The sequence below is a fragment of the Schistocerca gregaria genome, chromosome 3 (assembly GCF_023897955.1).
Source record: "Schistocerca gregaria isolate iqSchGreg1 chromosome 3, iqSchGreg1.2, whole genome shotgun sequence".
Classification (NCBI taxonomy): Eukaryota; Metazoa; Arthropoda; class Insecta; order Orthoptera; family Acrididae; genus Schistocerca; species Schistocerca gregaria.
In genome coordinates this window covers 330,924,941-330,941,784 of record NC_064922.1, presented here as the reverse complement: position 1 = coordinate 330,941,784, position 16,844 = coordinate 330,924,941, and the positions used below count along the sequence as shown (strand labels likewise).

Genomic DNA, 16,844 nt, shown 5'->3' with positions numbered 1-16,844 from the left:
TAAAGACTTCAGAAAAAAGTCGTGGCAGCCTAATCGGTGAATGAGAAGAGAATGAAAACAGTAAACTTGTGCTGGTATATGAAAAATACTGTTGGGTAAAGATCCAGAGGCACTTACTGAGTTCGGTAGGTTACTGAGTTCAGCTATCTCATTTAGAAATGTGTTCTGTAACGTGGCTGTTGTCGAAGGTCAGGGGCTTCGATGGGAAGATACGGAATTAAACAAAGCGTATGGTAGAGGGACTTCAGGGTCTTGTACGAGAGGTTAAAGACTTCTGCGGAATCCGTCAATTATCCTACAACTTTATGGATGCTTTTACCGCGCTGTTTCCCACGTTTATGTGTAAGGGCTCTTCCTCCACGTGTTCTACTGTTCGCGAGAAAGGAAGTCCTTTCCCATTAAGCGGCTGAACTACCTGTAGGTCTTCCAGCCAAAAATGCACATTCAGCTTTATCTCTTTCTTTAGTAAAACAGAAGAATTTCTAGCAAATGAGACACAGCATGTTTTTCTGGACGTGGAAAAACCTTCGGACGTAAAAGTAGCTTCAGGTTAGGGCAAAGCAGTTTGACCACATATAAATTACCTGGTGGCTTCAACAAGCTGCTCGCAAGTAGAGATGTCGCAATACTAGAAAATTATAACGGACTGCACGTAGATATACAGTGGATCGACTCTTGCTGCAGGCATTGGCAGTTGACCCTCAATACAGGCTGTTACAAAAAGGTACCGCCAAACTTTCAAGAAACATTTCTCACACACCAAGAAAGAAAATATGTTATGTGGACATTTGTCCGGAAACGCTTACTTTCCATGTTAGAGCTCATTTTATTACTTCTCTTCAAATCACATTAATCATGGAATGGAACCACACAGCAACAGAACGTACCAGCGTGACTTCAAACACTTTGTTACAAGAAATGTTCAAAATGTCCTCCGTTAGCGAGGATAAGTGTATGCAGCCCTGGAGAATGGCGTATTGTATCACACCCGTCCACTATACGAGCACGAAGAGTCTCTACCTTTGGTACCGGGGTTGCGTAGACAAGAGCTTTCAAATGCCCCCATAAATGAAAGTCAAGAGGGTTGAGGTCAGGAGAGCGTGGAGGCCATGGAATTGGTCCGCCTCTACCAATCCATCGGTCACCGAGTCTATTGTTGAAAAGCGTACGAACACTTCGACTGAAATTGCAGGAGCTCCATCGTGCATGAACCACATGTGTTGTACTTGTAAAGGCACATGTTCTAGCAGCACAGGTAGAGTATCCCGTATGAAGTCGTGATAACGTGCTCCACTGAGCGTAGGCGGGAGAACATGGGGCCCAATCAAGACACCACCAACAATGCCTGCCCAAACGTTCATTGAAAATCTGTGTTAATGACACGATTGCACAATTGCGTGCGGATTCGCGTCAGCCCACACATGTTGATTGTGAAAATTTACAATTTGATCACGTTGGAATGAAGCCTCATCCGTAATAGAACATTTGCACTGAAATGAGGATTGACACATTGTTGCATGAACCATTCGCAGAGGTGTACCCGTGGAGGCCAATTAGCTGCTTATAGTGCCTTCACACGCTGTACATGGTATAGAAACAACTGGTTCTCCCGTAGCACTCTCCATACAGTGACGTGGTCAACGTTACCTTGTACAGCAGTAACTTCTCTGACGCTGACATCAGTGTTATCGTCAACTGCACGAAGAATTGCCTCGTCCATTGCAGGTGTCCTCGTCGTTCTAGGTCTTCCCCAGTCGCGAGTCATAGGCTGGAATGTTCTGTGCTCCCTAAGACGCCGATCAATTGCTTCGAACGTCTTCCTGTCAGGACACCTTCGTTCTGGAAATCTGTCTCGGTACAAACGTACCGCGCCACGGCTATTGCCTCGTGCTAATCCATACATCAAATGGGCATCTGCCAACTCCTCATTTGTAAACATTGCACTGACTGCAAAACCACGTTCGTGATGAACGCTAACCTGTCGATGCTACATACTGCTGTGCTTGATGTTAGTACTGTAGAGCAATGAGTGGCATGTCAACACTAACACCGACGTCAACATTACCTTCCTTCAATTGGGCCAACTGGCGGTGAATCGAGGAAGTACAGTACGTACTGACGAAACTAAAAAGAGCTCTAACATGGAAATTAAGCGTTTCCGGACACATTTCCACATAACATCTTTTCTTTATTTGTGTGTGAGGAATGTTTCCTGAAAGTTTGGCCGTACCTTTTTGTAACACCCCGTATAAATAAACGTAACTTATTGTTGCTGTTGTGGTCTTCAGTTCGAAGACTGGTTTGATACAGCTTTCCATGCTACTCTATCCAGCGCAAGCTTCTTCATCTCCAAGTAACTACTGCATCTTTTTCCTTTTGAACCTGCTTGTTGTTTTCATTTCTTTTTCACTCTACATATTTACCCCACACATCCCCCCCCTCCCCCAATCACTAAATTGGTGAGGATCCGTCGATGTCTCGGAATGTGTCCTATCAACCAATGCCGCCTTTTAGTCAAGTTATGCGATAAATTTTTCTCCCTAGTTCTGTTCAGGACCTCTTCATTGGTTACATGACCTCCCCATCTAATCTTCAAGCACCACATTTCAAAAGCTTTCTTCTCCTCTTGTCTGGGCTGTTAATCGTCCGCGTTTCACTTCTATAGATGGTTACCCTCGAGACAATTGCATAATCATCATCATTATCGTTCTCCAAATCCCGTTTCCTGAGTGTGGTGTACAAGCGCTCGCCATCTCCTTCTATCTTCATACATCTTCTCTTCCACGACAGATTCCCATTTGTGTCTTTTCTCCTCCGCATCTGATCTTACAGTCTCTATCCAACGATTTCTTGGTCTCTCCCGTGGTCTTCTTCCTACGAGTTTCAGGTTGAAATACCTTTTGACAGATCTTTGGCTGTTCATTCTCTTTACGTGCCCACACCACTGAAGCCTGCGTTTCTTTATAACAATGGTAACAGGAACCTTAATACCAGCTACTTTTTTATTCACCTCTTTCCTGATTTTGTCCTTTCTAGTTGTTTTCTTCGTAGTTCTAATGAATCTCATTTCTGTTGCCTGAATTTTGCTGTTTAATGAAGCTCATTTCTGTTACCTGAATCCTGCTGAGGTCTTTGTTTAGTAGGATACACGTTTCTAAACCATATGTTAGGATTGGTATGAAATAGGTGTGGCACATGGTCGCTTTTGCTTTTCGTGGCATTTTATTATCCCAGGGAAAATTTCTGATTTGACTGTGAAAATTGGATGCTTTCTGTGTCCTGCTGAGTATTTCCTGGTTAATGGTGTCGTCTTTCGAGATCGTACTTTGTAGGTAATTGAAATGCGAATCAGATTCTACTTTGACTCCTTCTATAAATGTATTTGAGATTGTTTCTTGCCTGTTGGTGGTCATTTTTACTGATTTCTTTCACTTATTTTTAGTCCTAAATTTTTGAATGTGTTGTTCCGATCATTAAGTCTCTTCTGTGCTTCGGCTTCTGCCATACTATTTGAAATTTGTTCCTACGTGACGAAACTGCTGAAGTCATCGGTCCCTAGGCTTACACATTATTTAATCTAACTTAAACTAACTTACGCCAAGAACACACACACACACACACACACACACACACACACACACATATGCCCGAGGGAGGACTCGAACCTCCGAAGGGGGCAACCGCGCGAACCGTGACGAAACGTCTTCAGACCGCGCGGCTCAACATACTATCAAATAATCAGCAAAAACCAGGGAATTTGGTTCGCTGTCTATTTCTTGACAGATTTTTTATGATCTTCTTCGTGGTGATAGGCAAGTATTTTAAGAAGAAAAGATTTCCGAACACTTAAATCGATATTGATTGTTAACAACTTTTTTTTGCCATTCCCAGTGTACATTTTATATCCTCTACGCTTTGGCCATCGTCAGTTGTTTTGCTGTTCAAATAGCAAAACTCATCTACTACAAGCGCCTCGTTTCCTAATGTAATTCCCTCAGTATCGCCTGGTTTAATTCCACTATATTTCTCAACCCTCGTTTTCCTTTTGTTAATGTTCGTTTTATATCTTTTTTTTCTTTTCTTTTTTTTCTCTTTACAAGAGATTGTCCATTCCGTTCAACTGCTCTTACAAGTCCTTTGCTGTCTCTAACAGAACTACAATGTCATCGGCGAAACTCGAAGTTGTTATTTCTTCGCCCTGAACTTTAGTTCGTTTTGCAAATTCTTATTTCGTTTCCTTTATTGCTTGTTCAGTGAACAGATTTGATAATACTGAGGATAGGCTACACCCTTGTTTCAGTCCCCTTTTATGCTCTCCCTTTTTAGCTCTCTGTATTTTACCCCTGCTATCTGTGGAATATCGCAGGATGTATTCCAGTCAACATTGTCAGAAGCTTCGTCTAAATTTATAACAGTTCCATTAACCTTTCTTCAAAGACAGGTCGTATTGTCAGTATTGCCTCTTGTGTACCTACGTTTCTCCTGACGACAAACTGATGTTCCCCGTGATCAGCTTCTACCAGTTTTTCCATTCTTTTGATAATAATTGTCTCTTATCAGTATTCTGCCACCACGACTTGTTAAACTGATAGTTCGGTACTGTTCACGTCAGTCAGCAACTGCTTGCTTTGGAATTGTAATTATTACCGACACTTTTTTAAAACATCCCGTATTCGTAGTATTAGAAACTGGACGTACAGAGAGACTGGAGGATTCATCCAGGACGAATCCGTGGACTGCGTACCGCCAAGCTGGACGGCCGACTCGGGAGTCGGACGATGGCCTCTCCGCGACCTGCGGTTAACGGTGACCGCCGCCTGCCTCTCTCTGTTAGCGGAGAATGGGGCGCATCCCCCTCAGTTGCAGACAGCACTGCCGGTTCTGTCGGCTGCAAGCACTGCAGTCACCGTCTGTTGAATCACTGAGCACCCTGGAGCTTTGTAAGCACACAGGGGGAAAAACTTACTCGAGTCGAGGAATCACGACGCTAGCGACGAGTAACACCGCTTCTGGCCTCGATAATGGCCTCAATTCGACGAGGGAGAGAGTCCACAAATTTCTTCAGGCATCATGATGCTCTCTATCCGGCTGAAGCCACTCATTGTTGATCAGATATCGGAGAGCTACCTAATTGCGGGGAAATTGGTTGCTACGTTCCGTCCGCTGTTGCACATAACGCCAGACCATTTCTATGGGATTGAGATCAGGTGATTCAGTGGGCTAGACAAAATGCGACAGGGTACTCGGGTTTCCGTCAAATCAGGAACGTATGCTGGCACCCCTGTGGACACGGCTGTTGTCATCTTGGAAAACTGCGGTTTCCACAGCTTACCCATCATGGAGATGTAGAAGAAAAAGCAACAGTTGGTCGCCTAGAATCTGAAATAATTGTCCCGGTTCACGTCCACGCTTCAACTTTAAGCAAAAGGCCCAGTTATGTTAGGAAAACACCCACCTCTGACATGAATTCTTTGTACGTCCATATTTAAACTGGATGATGGTAGGACATCAGCTGGTGTAATTTTTTTATTGACAATGATACTCCTCCAGCTGTATTTAAGATTTCATATTTATTTGGCTACTAATTTCAACGTTGCGTCAACTTCATCTTCAGGCCCGTACACTTTGATGATACGTATTGGTCTCCCCACGGATTTCTAGTACTCAGCCACCCACAATTGATATCATAAAAATGTACGGGCCTGAAGATGACGTTGATGCAACGTCGAAACTAGTACCCAAATAAATATAAAATCTGACATGAATTATTCCCCACACAGTGGGAGTCAAACGTCTCATTATGCCGTCGGTGCACTCGAGCCATATATCACTTGAAAAGAGCTGAAATGGTGACCAGCCGGACAACCCTAAACTCCACCAGCCAGCTACATTCCAATTTCTGTATTGTTTCGCCCACTGAACACGTGGTCCTTTGCCTGAATAGTTCACCGGCTTTGCGTCGGATGGTGTTGGTTGGTTGGTTCGGGAGAGGAGACGAAACAGCGAGGTCATCGGTCCGTCGGATTAGGGATTAGGCATTTACGTGAAGTGATTCAGAGAAATCACGGAAAACCTAAATCAGGATGGCCGGACGGGGGTTTGAACCGTCGTCCTCCCGAATCCGAGTCCAGTGTGCTAACAACTGCGCCACCTCGCTCGGTCGGATGGTGTTGCGTAAACTGCTCAGTATTTCCTCGAGACAGCTGCTCGTTATCTTGAAATCCTACTGACGAATTGCTGATGCGGCTCGCCAGTTTATGCACTGGGTCGCTTTTCTAGCTTATGTACATGGTGTCGCTCCTAAGAGACGACAGCCGCATATTCTCTGGTTCTCTCGTGTTTTGGGAGATATTCGTAATTTAGTTTTTGCAGTCTGCAGCGGGACCCTGCCCAAACAGACTCTACTCATCACGGCTTTCATGCGTCGCTGAGTGTCGAAGGAAAGCGCCAGGTTGTTTCCCGTTACAAACAAAATTATTTTTAAAGTGGAAATTTACGTGGTCATTCGATAGAACGGTCCCAAATTAATACGATATTCGTTTTCTCGATATGTATTAACAGGGTATAGGCAGTACTGCAACAGCTATAACACCGACATTGACCTACGCTGACTGTGACTGTCACAGACATGCAGAATCGCAGCTCAATCGCTGTTGGAGTACTGGTTATTCTTCGTGTTTCACTGTCCAAGTTAATACACATCGAGAAAACGAATATCTCATTAATTTGGGACCGCTCTATCTAATTGCCGTGTAAAATTTCATCTTAAATGTCATTTTGTTTCTAACGGGAAAGAAACCGACACTTTCCGTCGATACTGAACGTCGCGTGAAATATGTGATGAACAGCATTTGTTTGGGCCGACATTGCAAAAAACTAAATAGCAGTTTTCTGCCGAAACATAGGAGAAAATAAGCTTGACCACTCTTAGAAGATATCCTGTATATACAGGATGGTCAGGAACAGTCTGAAAAGCTATTAAGGATATTCTGGGTAGGTTGTGCTGAGAAATAACTGTCAAGAAAAGAAAACCTATACGTAGCGCTGTTTCCGCGTTAATTAGCAATGAAGTTAGCCAAGCAGGCCGTTAGCGCGCGAATTCGAGCAGTCTGTCAGACACGGTGTCATCAAACGTGTTCCTGGTTTGGTTTTCTAAAACCGAACAAGAGAGCTATACAAAAATTGAACATTAGACGTTAGTAAGGTGAGAACCCCAGGCAAAAGCTTTCACCTACTTTATGAAGACAACTAACACTAATAGCTCCTCTGGCGGCTGGAATTGTGTGCAGAACGGCTTGACAAGCTAGCCTCGGTACTACACTACTCGCCATTAAAATTGCTACACCAAGAAAAAATGCAAATGATAAACGAGTATTCATTGGACAGATATATTATACTAGAAATGACATGTGATTACATTTTTACGCAATTTGGATGCATAGATCCTGAGAAATCAGAACGCAGAATAACCACCTCTGGCCGAAATAACGGCCTTGATACGCCTGGGCATTGAGTCAAACCGAGCTTGGATGGCGTGTACAAGTACAGCTGCCCATGCAGCTTCAACACGGTACCACAGTTTATCAAGAGTAGTGACTGGCGTATTGTGACGAGCCAGCTGCTCGGCCACCATTGACCAGAGGTTTTCAATTTGTGAGAGGTTTGGAGAATGTGCTGGCCAGGGCAGCAGTCGAACATTTTCTGTATCCAGAAACGCCCGTACAGGACCTGCAACATGCGGTCGTGCGTTATCCTGCTGAAACATAGGGTTTCGCAGGAATCGAATGAAGGGTAGAGCCACGGGTCGTAACACATCTGAAATGTAACGTCCACTGTTCAAGTGCCGTCAATGCGGACAAGAGGTGACCGAGACGTGTAACCAATGGCACCCCATACCATCAAGCCGGGTGATACGCCAGTATGGCGATGACGAATACACGCTTCCAATGTGCGTTAACCGCAATGTCGCCAAACACGGATGCGACCATCATGATCCTGTAAACAGAACGTGGATTCATCCGAAGAAAATGACGTTTTGCCATTCGTGCACCCAAGTTCGTCATTGAGTACACCATCGTAGGCGCTCCTGTCTGTCATGCAGCGTAAAGGGTAACCGCAGCCATGGTCTCCGAGCTGCTAGCCCGTGCTGCTGCAAACGTCGTCGAACTGTTCGTGCAGATGGTTGTTTTGCTAACGTCCCCATCTGTTAACTCAAGGATCGAGACGTGGCTGCACGATCCGTTCCAGCCGTGCCGATAAGATGCCTGTCATCTCGACTGCTAGTGATACGACGCCGTTGAGATCCAGCACGGCGTTCCATATTACCCTCCTGAACCCACCTATTCCATATTCTGCTAACAGTCATTGGATCTCGACCAACGCGAGTAGCAATGTCGCGATACATTAAACCGCAATCGCGATAGGCTACAATCCAACCTTTATCAAAGTCGGAAACGTGATGGTACACATTTCTCCTCCTTACACGAGGGATCACAACAACATTTCAGCAGGCAATACCGGTCAACTGCTGTTTCTGTATGAGAAATCGGGTAAAAACTTTCCTCATGTCAGCACGTTGTAGGTGTCGCCACCGGCGCCAACCTTGTGTGAACGCTCTGAAAAGCTAATCATTTGCATATCACAGCATCTTCTTCCTGTCGGTTAAATTTAGCATCTGTAGGACGTCATCTTCGTGGTGTAGCAAATTTGATGGCCAGTAGTGTAGTTATCCGGGAAACGGCGCAACGTATCGAACTTTTTACTTAATTATTTCTTAGAACAACCTAGATTAGATTCCCGGCTGGGTTGGGGATTTTCTGCGCCCGGAGACTGGGTGTTTGTGTTGTCCTCCTTTCGTCATCCTTCATGAAACTGGCGAGATTGGGCTGAGTACAGGTTGGGAATTTGTACGGGCGCTGATAACCGCGCAGTTAAGCGCCGCATAAACCAAACATCCTCATCACATAGAACAACATACTCTTACAAGATTACCAGACTGTTTTGACCACCACGAATAAACAATCACTGTGCAGCGTATGGTGGGGCAGGGATCCTTCGTACTACTGTAAGGATTTTTTTATTCTATTCCACTTGCGAAGAGAAAAGCGAGTGTCTACTTACCCCTGTGCACGCCATGACATTTCTTTATCTTATTCTCACGATTCCTAATACGATGGTAGCAGCAGAATTGTCTCTTGGCCCTCAATTGTCATCAGCGATTACGATAGAACTCCAGTTCTTTTTCCTTTTTTTTTCGAAATACGGTGGGAACCAGTTCTGAAGTACCAACACGGTGCCCTTCCCGGCATTGCCAATTGCAACTAAAAACCATCTGACGGTCGCAGTTTGCGAGTGCAGCGCCAGATGCATTTTGCCCGCACTTTGCGGCTTAGCGTGGCCCCGCCTTTCCCTCCCGCTGCCTTGCGTGCAGCCACCAGCTGCCAGATGCTGCTGATCACGGCGTGCTCGCAGTCCGCAGACCTAGAAATGGTCAGCGCCCGCCGTGGTTTCTCCGGCTGCGGCGCCGTGACGGACGAGTCCAGCAGCTGGCTGTCTGCGACTCGCGGACCGTGAATCGCATCCGAACGCCGCTAATTTGTTCAGCACCGTTACCTCAGCCCGCGCGAATCTCCCATCTGGCGTCACACCGCTCTCATACCGTACATCGCCGACTATAGCTGCGTCTACATACTCGCCAAGTCACCGTACCGTGCAGACGGAGAGTACTTTGTAGAAAGGTGGGCGCACCACTTGGCCCTTAGTTTATTAACAAAACTACGGTTATACGCGGAATCAACCAAAATTTGTGACACAAATGGTAGGGACGACACTGCATGCTATTTTGAGTGCTGCGCTTTCGACGGAAGCAGAAGTTAACTTCAGGTGTGTCCCAGGGATGTGTGTTGGGCCTCTAGCCTGGCCATGTTGGATATTAATGACCTGGCAGACAATACTGATAGTAACCTCAGATCATGAAGTTGCCTACAGATTGTTTTCGTAAGAACGTGCAAAAATGCAACAGGACAATTAGAAACTTCCTGTCAGATTAAAACTGTGTGCCGGACCGAGACTCGAACTCGGGATCTTTGCCTTTCGCGGGTAAGTGCTCTACCAACTGATCTATCCAAGCACGACCGTCCGCACAGCTTTATTTCTGCCAGTATCTCGTCTCCTACCTTCCAAACTTTGCAGAAGCTCTCATGCGAACCTTGCAGAACTATCATTCCTGAAAGAAAGGATACTACGGAGACAGCCTGGGGGATGTTTCCAGAATGAGATTTTCACTCTGCAGCGGAGTGTGCGTTGACATGAAACTTCCCGGCAGATTAAATCTGTGTGCCGGACCGAGGACAATTTGAGGTAGGGAACCTGGGCTCGGAGAAGCCAGCTTATGGAGATATGGAAGTAAACTTGTCTACCGCCTTGTCTAGTAGAATTGTTTTCCAGCTTATTTACAGCTAATATGCGTACAAGTTTATACGTACTGTGCTGTTTATTTACAGGTACAGTCTTTATTTACTGCAAGGAAACAAGGAAGATTGCCCTTATTACTAGGAAGTCATGATGCAGGTTTTATTTACTTTACTTGTCCGTAAGGTTGCGCTGTTGTATCGTATTTGCATTGTCCCATAACAGAACGTGGTATGTAACAACGACAGACCACTCATGACTCAGTGCTATTCAGAAACGCGTACAGCACAGTACGATGGTGCAGTACCAGTAAAGTTTCGCAGAACTCACTGAGATGTACTTTGTGTACGGGGAAGCACTTTGCAGTACTTTCGGTGCTGAAAGGTTGCGGAGGAAACGATTTCCTAACACGCATCATGAGTCACGGCGAGTGTTTATTCTCTCTGATCGACGAATGCGGGAGACTTGTTCATTAGAAAGAAGAAACAAGGGACCTGGCAACATGAGGACCATTCGCACACCCGATTTTGAAGAGGTGGTGGTGGAACGTTTTGCAGCGGACTCCACTACAACTGCTCCTCGTACTGCACGTGAAATGGGCACTGCACATACTAGCGAGTGGCGAGTACTCCACGAACAAAAAATACACCCATATCATCCACAACAAGCCCATGCAGCGCTTGTGACTGACTTTGCACCAAGGGTTACATTGTCTCAGTCTTTGCTCCAACAATGGATTGATCTATCAGATTTATTCCATATCGTACTGCTTATTGACGAGGGCTGATTTTATCGTGATGGTATTTCGAACAGCAGGAATAGTCGTGTGTGGGACGGGAGAAACCCTCACGCTGTAGTAGCGTCATACCAGCAAGTACAATGGACATATGGGCGCTTTTGTTCTTCAATACAAACTTGCGCGGCGTCTGTAATGACCTCGTAGTCGAGAGGAACGTGGTATGTATCAACGACAGACCACTTCTGTAAGTTACCGCTACCAGTTTTACCCCCAAATTTTCCAATATTACTTTGACACTGTACCAGAATCATTTTTCTCTTAATTAATAATTACTTTATTCGAATGCAAATAATTTCAATCTCTCTTGTTTCTTTACAGGTATGTGCCCACTGAGCCCTGTGGTCTCATCTTCGAACGCTAAGGTAACTTTTTTCTTATTGTTTCATTTGGCCTTGCTTCGATAATACTTATGAACACCTGCAACTGCAATAACCACTCACGTATGATTTGTTATTCTAAGCTTTAAATAAACCAGTAGGCGGTTCTGCTGCAGTGGGCGTCTTAACGTAGTAAATTGCTACAGCAATGTTCTGAGTACATTCGAACGCTAGGGCACAGAACCAGAGGGTAAATTAGTCTCGGAAGAGACGTGGATCTTCAAATTTAATGCCTGTGAATGAAGAACAGAGAAAGAGTGCGGGAAATACCTTTTGCGCTCTTTACGTGGCTAAAATTTAGAATCATTCCTTTTGTTCCAGAGGTTGAAAATACCGCTAAAGTTGTAAGGTTCTTTTTAGAACACGGCCTGTTTCGGGCTCTTATACGCCCATCTTCAGGTGTTATTCTCAAAATAGCAAGAGACGGGAGATAATAATTTTTACACGCAGCCACGCACATAAAAAACAAACAAATGTCCATAAAACATTTTAGAAACCACCGTCTCTTCCCATTTCAGAATAACTGTTGGAGATTGGCGTATAAGAGCGCGAAACCGGTCGTGTTCTAAACAAAAGATCCTTACAACTGTAGCGGTATTTTCAACCTCTGGTATAATGCTCAGCTGAGGATGTTCCTCCAACAGGATTGTTTGCATTGTCTTTTGTGTCGTGGCTCATGAATATTTAATCGAAACTCTAAGGTACTTCTAGATTACATTTTAATTTTAACTGACGACACGCTTTGTCACGGTTGTTTTATGCATCTCCACTGCAGGATGTGATTGTAGTGTATTTTTGCTTCTGACGAAGGTATATTTAGGTATACCAAAACCGTGATCAAGGATTTCAATAAATCTTTATCCTGCAACTGTTTGGCTGTTATCAATTACCGCGAAGATTTCCAACAGTTGCTGCTTCAGCCATGTTTAAAATTTTGATCTCTAGATTTCTCTGTTCGCCCATTCTACTGAAAAGGCTGACTTTTTTTAATGTCAGCAAATGCTGAATGGCTTACAGCTGGTCTCAAGGCGGTACTGCGGAGCGTCACGTAACCACCAGCATCGACGAATTTATATTTGCATCTACAGCTGCATAATTTCCCTGCAATTCGCACTCAAGCGTTTGGCGCAGACCTCACAGAACCACGATCAGACTATTTCTCGATCGCGCCAGTCTCGACATTGGAAAAATGAATATCTAAATCATTCATGACAGAAGTAATTTCTGTTATCTAGTAACAATGGTCATTTCTACCTAAATAAGTGGAAGTGAACGGAATATTTGGTATTAGTAGGGGAAGTTGGCGACTGAAATTTCGTGAAAACGCCTTTGTTTCAGTGATTGCCAATGCGAGTCGCTTCTCATATTCGTGACACTCTCTCCTTGCTCCGGAATAATGTAAGACGGGCTGCTCTCCTTTGAACTTTTTCGATGTCCTCCGTCAATTCTAGCTGGTCAGGATCTTATATCACACGGCAATAATCCAGAAGGGGTTGGTCAAAAGTAGTGAAAGCAGTCTCTTCAATAGATCTAGGTGTTTTGCAAATAAAACACAATTTTCAACAGATCTATGTGTTTTGCCAATGAAACAGTTTTTGTTCTCCTTCACAATATTTTCCAAGTGATGATTCCAGATTTAAGTTATTTGTAACTGTAATCACTAAGTATTTAATTGCATCACCAACGTTCAAATTGGTGTTATGCATTTTGTAATTAAAGTTTAACGAAATTTCTTTAGTATGTTTTCTGCGGAGGACTTCACACTTTTTGTTGTTTAGGGTCAATTGTTACTTTCCTCACCGTGCAGACATCTTGTCTAAATCATTTTGTAATTCGTTTAATGTAGTTGTAACTTTAGTAGATGGTAAACGGTGGCATTACGTGCTTAGATTGTCTCCAAATACGTTTTATATGCCCGCTTTCACACGATGAATTCCCTCCCCTGGTACGCCCTGGGACCTTTCTGAGAGGAAATCACGAATTCACGCTACAACTGGAACGATAATCCAAAGGCAAGTAATTTGATTAGAGGCCACATGTGAGGAACGGTGTCTAAAGCCTCCTGGAAAAATTGAAATATGAAATCAACTCGAGAGATACCCTGTCGGTAGCATTCATTACTTCGAGTGAATAAAGAGCCAGTTGTGTTTCATATGAACGATATTTTTTGAATTCATGCTGGTTGTGTATCAATACATCATTTTCTTTGAAGTATTTAATAATTTCAGGACACAGCATATATTCTAAGATTCCGGCTACAAATCGATGTCAATGAATTTGAGTCATCAGTCTTCTGACTGGTTTAATGCGGCCCGCCAAGAATTCCCCTCCTGTGCCAATCTATTCATCGTAGAGTAGCACTTGCCCTGTGCTACCTCATTATTTGCTGGCCGTATTCCAATCTCTGTCTTCCTCTAGTTTTCACCTTCTGCAGCTCCCTCTAGTACCATGGAGTTTATTCCCTGATGTCTTAACAGATGCCCTATCATTCTGTCCCTTCTTCTTGTCAGTGTTTTCCGTGTGTTCCTTTCTTCTTCATTCCTTATTAGTCCACCTAATTTTCAACATTCTTCTGTAACTCTACATCGCAATCCCTTCGACTCTCTTCTGTTCCAGTTTTCCCTCAGTCCATAATTCACTACTATACAATGCGGTACTCAAGACCTACATTACAGAAATTTCTTTCTCAAATTAAGGCCAATGTTTGATGCTGGTAGATTTCTTTAGGCCAACATACAACATACAAACCATACTTAAAGGTGTATGAAAATCTAGAATTTTCGAAATCTATTAAAAACTGTGGTAAAAATTGAGGTAACTAACTATAAAATTTGTGTTTTTCCTTAACATGAAGTTTAAAATATAACAGTTCATTCGTTTTTTCATAAATTAAATAAATTCTAGAGTTTCATACACCTGTGAGTATAATATGTATGATGTGGAAAATTCATCGAAGAATCTCTCTAACGTATGAAGAAAAGTGTACCTATAGCAACAAATGCAGCCATTAGTAAGTGAGAAAATGATGAAATTTCACACTTAAAAAAAATTATTTCGTTATGATTTCGAACTTCCACTGCAATGAGTGAATCCTGAATCCTTCCTGGTGATGCTGACAAAGTTTTATGTTTTTTTTTTTCTTTTAATTTTTTTGTTGTTGTAAAAGTATAGACACTGGAAATTAAAATGTCCTGAGATCCCTCTCCTCCAATACAGAGGCGGTTGGACAGCGGGGCGGCATTCGCCTGGTGGACGCCCTCTGCGTGCTAAGGCGCTCTGAAGGCTCGGTGCCGTGAAGGCGGGCCAGCGCAGCGACGGGACAAGAATGCGCCGCCCGCGGCAGTCGGTTGCCTTTGCCGGAGGGGGGAGGTGGGGGGGGGGGGGGCGACGACGGGGGCGTGGCACGCTGGAGCGCGGGCGGCAGCACAATGGAGCCTCACGGCCCTCTGCCGCCTCCCAGTGCCGTGCCATTACTATAAGGCTGCCAGTGGGCGGCGTGCGTGGCGTCTGGAGAGGCCTTTGACCGTGTATTTCCAGACAACCCGTGGTTTGTCTTAAATACCGTAACGTGTTAAGAGCCAAAGGTTTCTCTATCGGCTGCAAGGAAACACATGTGGCAAACTCAGAATTCTGGAGGCTGGACGAGCTGAAGCGTCGTTCACACTGTTGCAGTGATCTCATTGACGTGACATTTCCAACGCGTAACCCCTGGACTTATATGACGTCGTGTGCACTGGTGCGGTAGGTATACAGTTCTGACCATTAAAAATGCAACACCATGAAGACGGGATGATACAAACGTCAGACTGTTAACAGAGTAGTCTACAACCTCGCATATGCAACTGATTAGCGTAGTACGGTAATCTCCATTCCGTATGTTGTTGTTGTTGTTGTTGTGGTCTTCAGTCCTGAGACTGGTTTGATGCAGCTCTCCATGCTACTCTATCCTGTGCAAGCTTCTTCATCACCCAGTACCTACTGCAACCTACATACTTCTGAATCTGCTTAGTGTATTCATCTCTTGGTCTCCCTCTACGATTTTTACCCTCCACGCTGCCCTCCAATACTAAATTGGGGATCCCTTGACGCCTCAGAACGTGCCCTACCAACCGATCCCTTCTTCTAGTCAACTTGTACCACAGATTCCTCTTCTCCCCAATTCTATTCAGAACCTCCTCATGAGTTACATGATCTACCCATCTAATCTTCAGCATTCTTCTGTGGCACCACATTTCGAAAGCTTCTATTCTCTTCTTGTCTAAACTATTTATCGTCCATATTTCACTTCCATACATGGCTGTAATCCATACAAATACTATGAGAAAACACTTCCTTATACTTAAATCTATACTCGATGTTAACAAATTTCTCTTCTTCAGAAAGGCTTTCCTTGTCATTACCAGCCTATATTTCATATCCTCTCTACTTTGACCATCAGTTATTCTCCTCCCCAAATAGCATAACTTACCTACTACTTTTAATGTATCATTTTCTAATCGAATTCCCTCAGCATCACCTCATTTAATTAGACTACATTCCATTATTCTAGTTTTGCTTTTGTTGATGTTCATCTTATACCCTCCTTTCATGATACTGTCCATTGCGTTCAATTGCTCTTCCACGTCCTTTGCTGTCTCTGATAGAATTACAATGTCATCGGCAAACCTCAAAGTTTTTATTTCTTCTCTATGGATTTTAATTCCTACTCCGAATTTTTCTTTTGTGTTCTATACTGCTTGCTCAACATACAGATTGAATAACATCTGCGATAGGCTACAACCCTGTCTCACTCCCTTCCCAACCACTGCTTCCCTTTCATGCCCCTCGACTCTTATAACCGCCATCTGGTTTCTGTAGAAATTGGAAATTTCCTTTCGCTCCCTGTATTTAACCCCTCCAACTTTCAGAATTTGAAAGAGTGTATTCTAGTCAACATTGTCAAACGCTTTCTCTAAGTCTACATTCCGTATACAAGAAATAATTACGCAGAGAGTTTCTGAGCCAGGACTATCAATTGATTGTGAGAAAATCGTATTATGACTCGTGTAATACAGAAAAACTGGCACTTGTTTGTATCCAGACAAGTATCCACACGGACAATCTGACGACATCTAGAACATCATGGACAGCTGTAACACCTTTTTCTGGGGATATAAAAATCCAGGCCTGTGAAGCCCTAGAGAGTAAAACATTATTGATCCATCACCACTGGTGACGAGAGGAATCAATGAAAAGGTGGGCTACGATCGATCACAAAC

The 16,844-nt window shown here is 43.9% G+C and overlaps 1 protein-coding gene across 10 annotated transcripts in view; it reads left to right on the top strand.

Moving 5' to 3' along the window:
* The window catches only part of LOC126356198 (rab11 family-interacting protein 4), an 895,205-nt gene that overhangs the window by 482,975 nt on the left and 395,386 nt on the right, over positions 1 to 16,844 (top strand). The gene's annotated exons all lie outside the window — the stretch shown is intronic.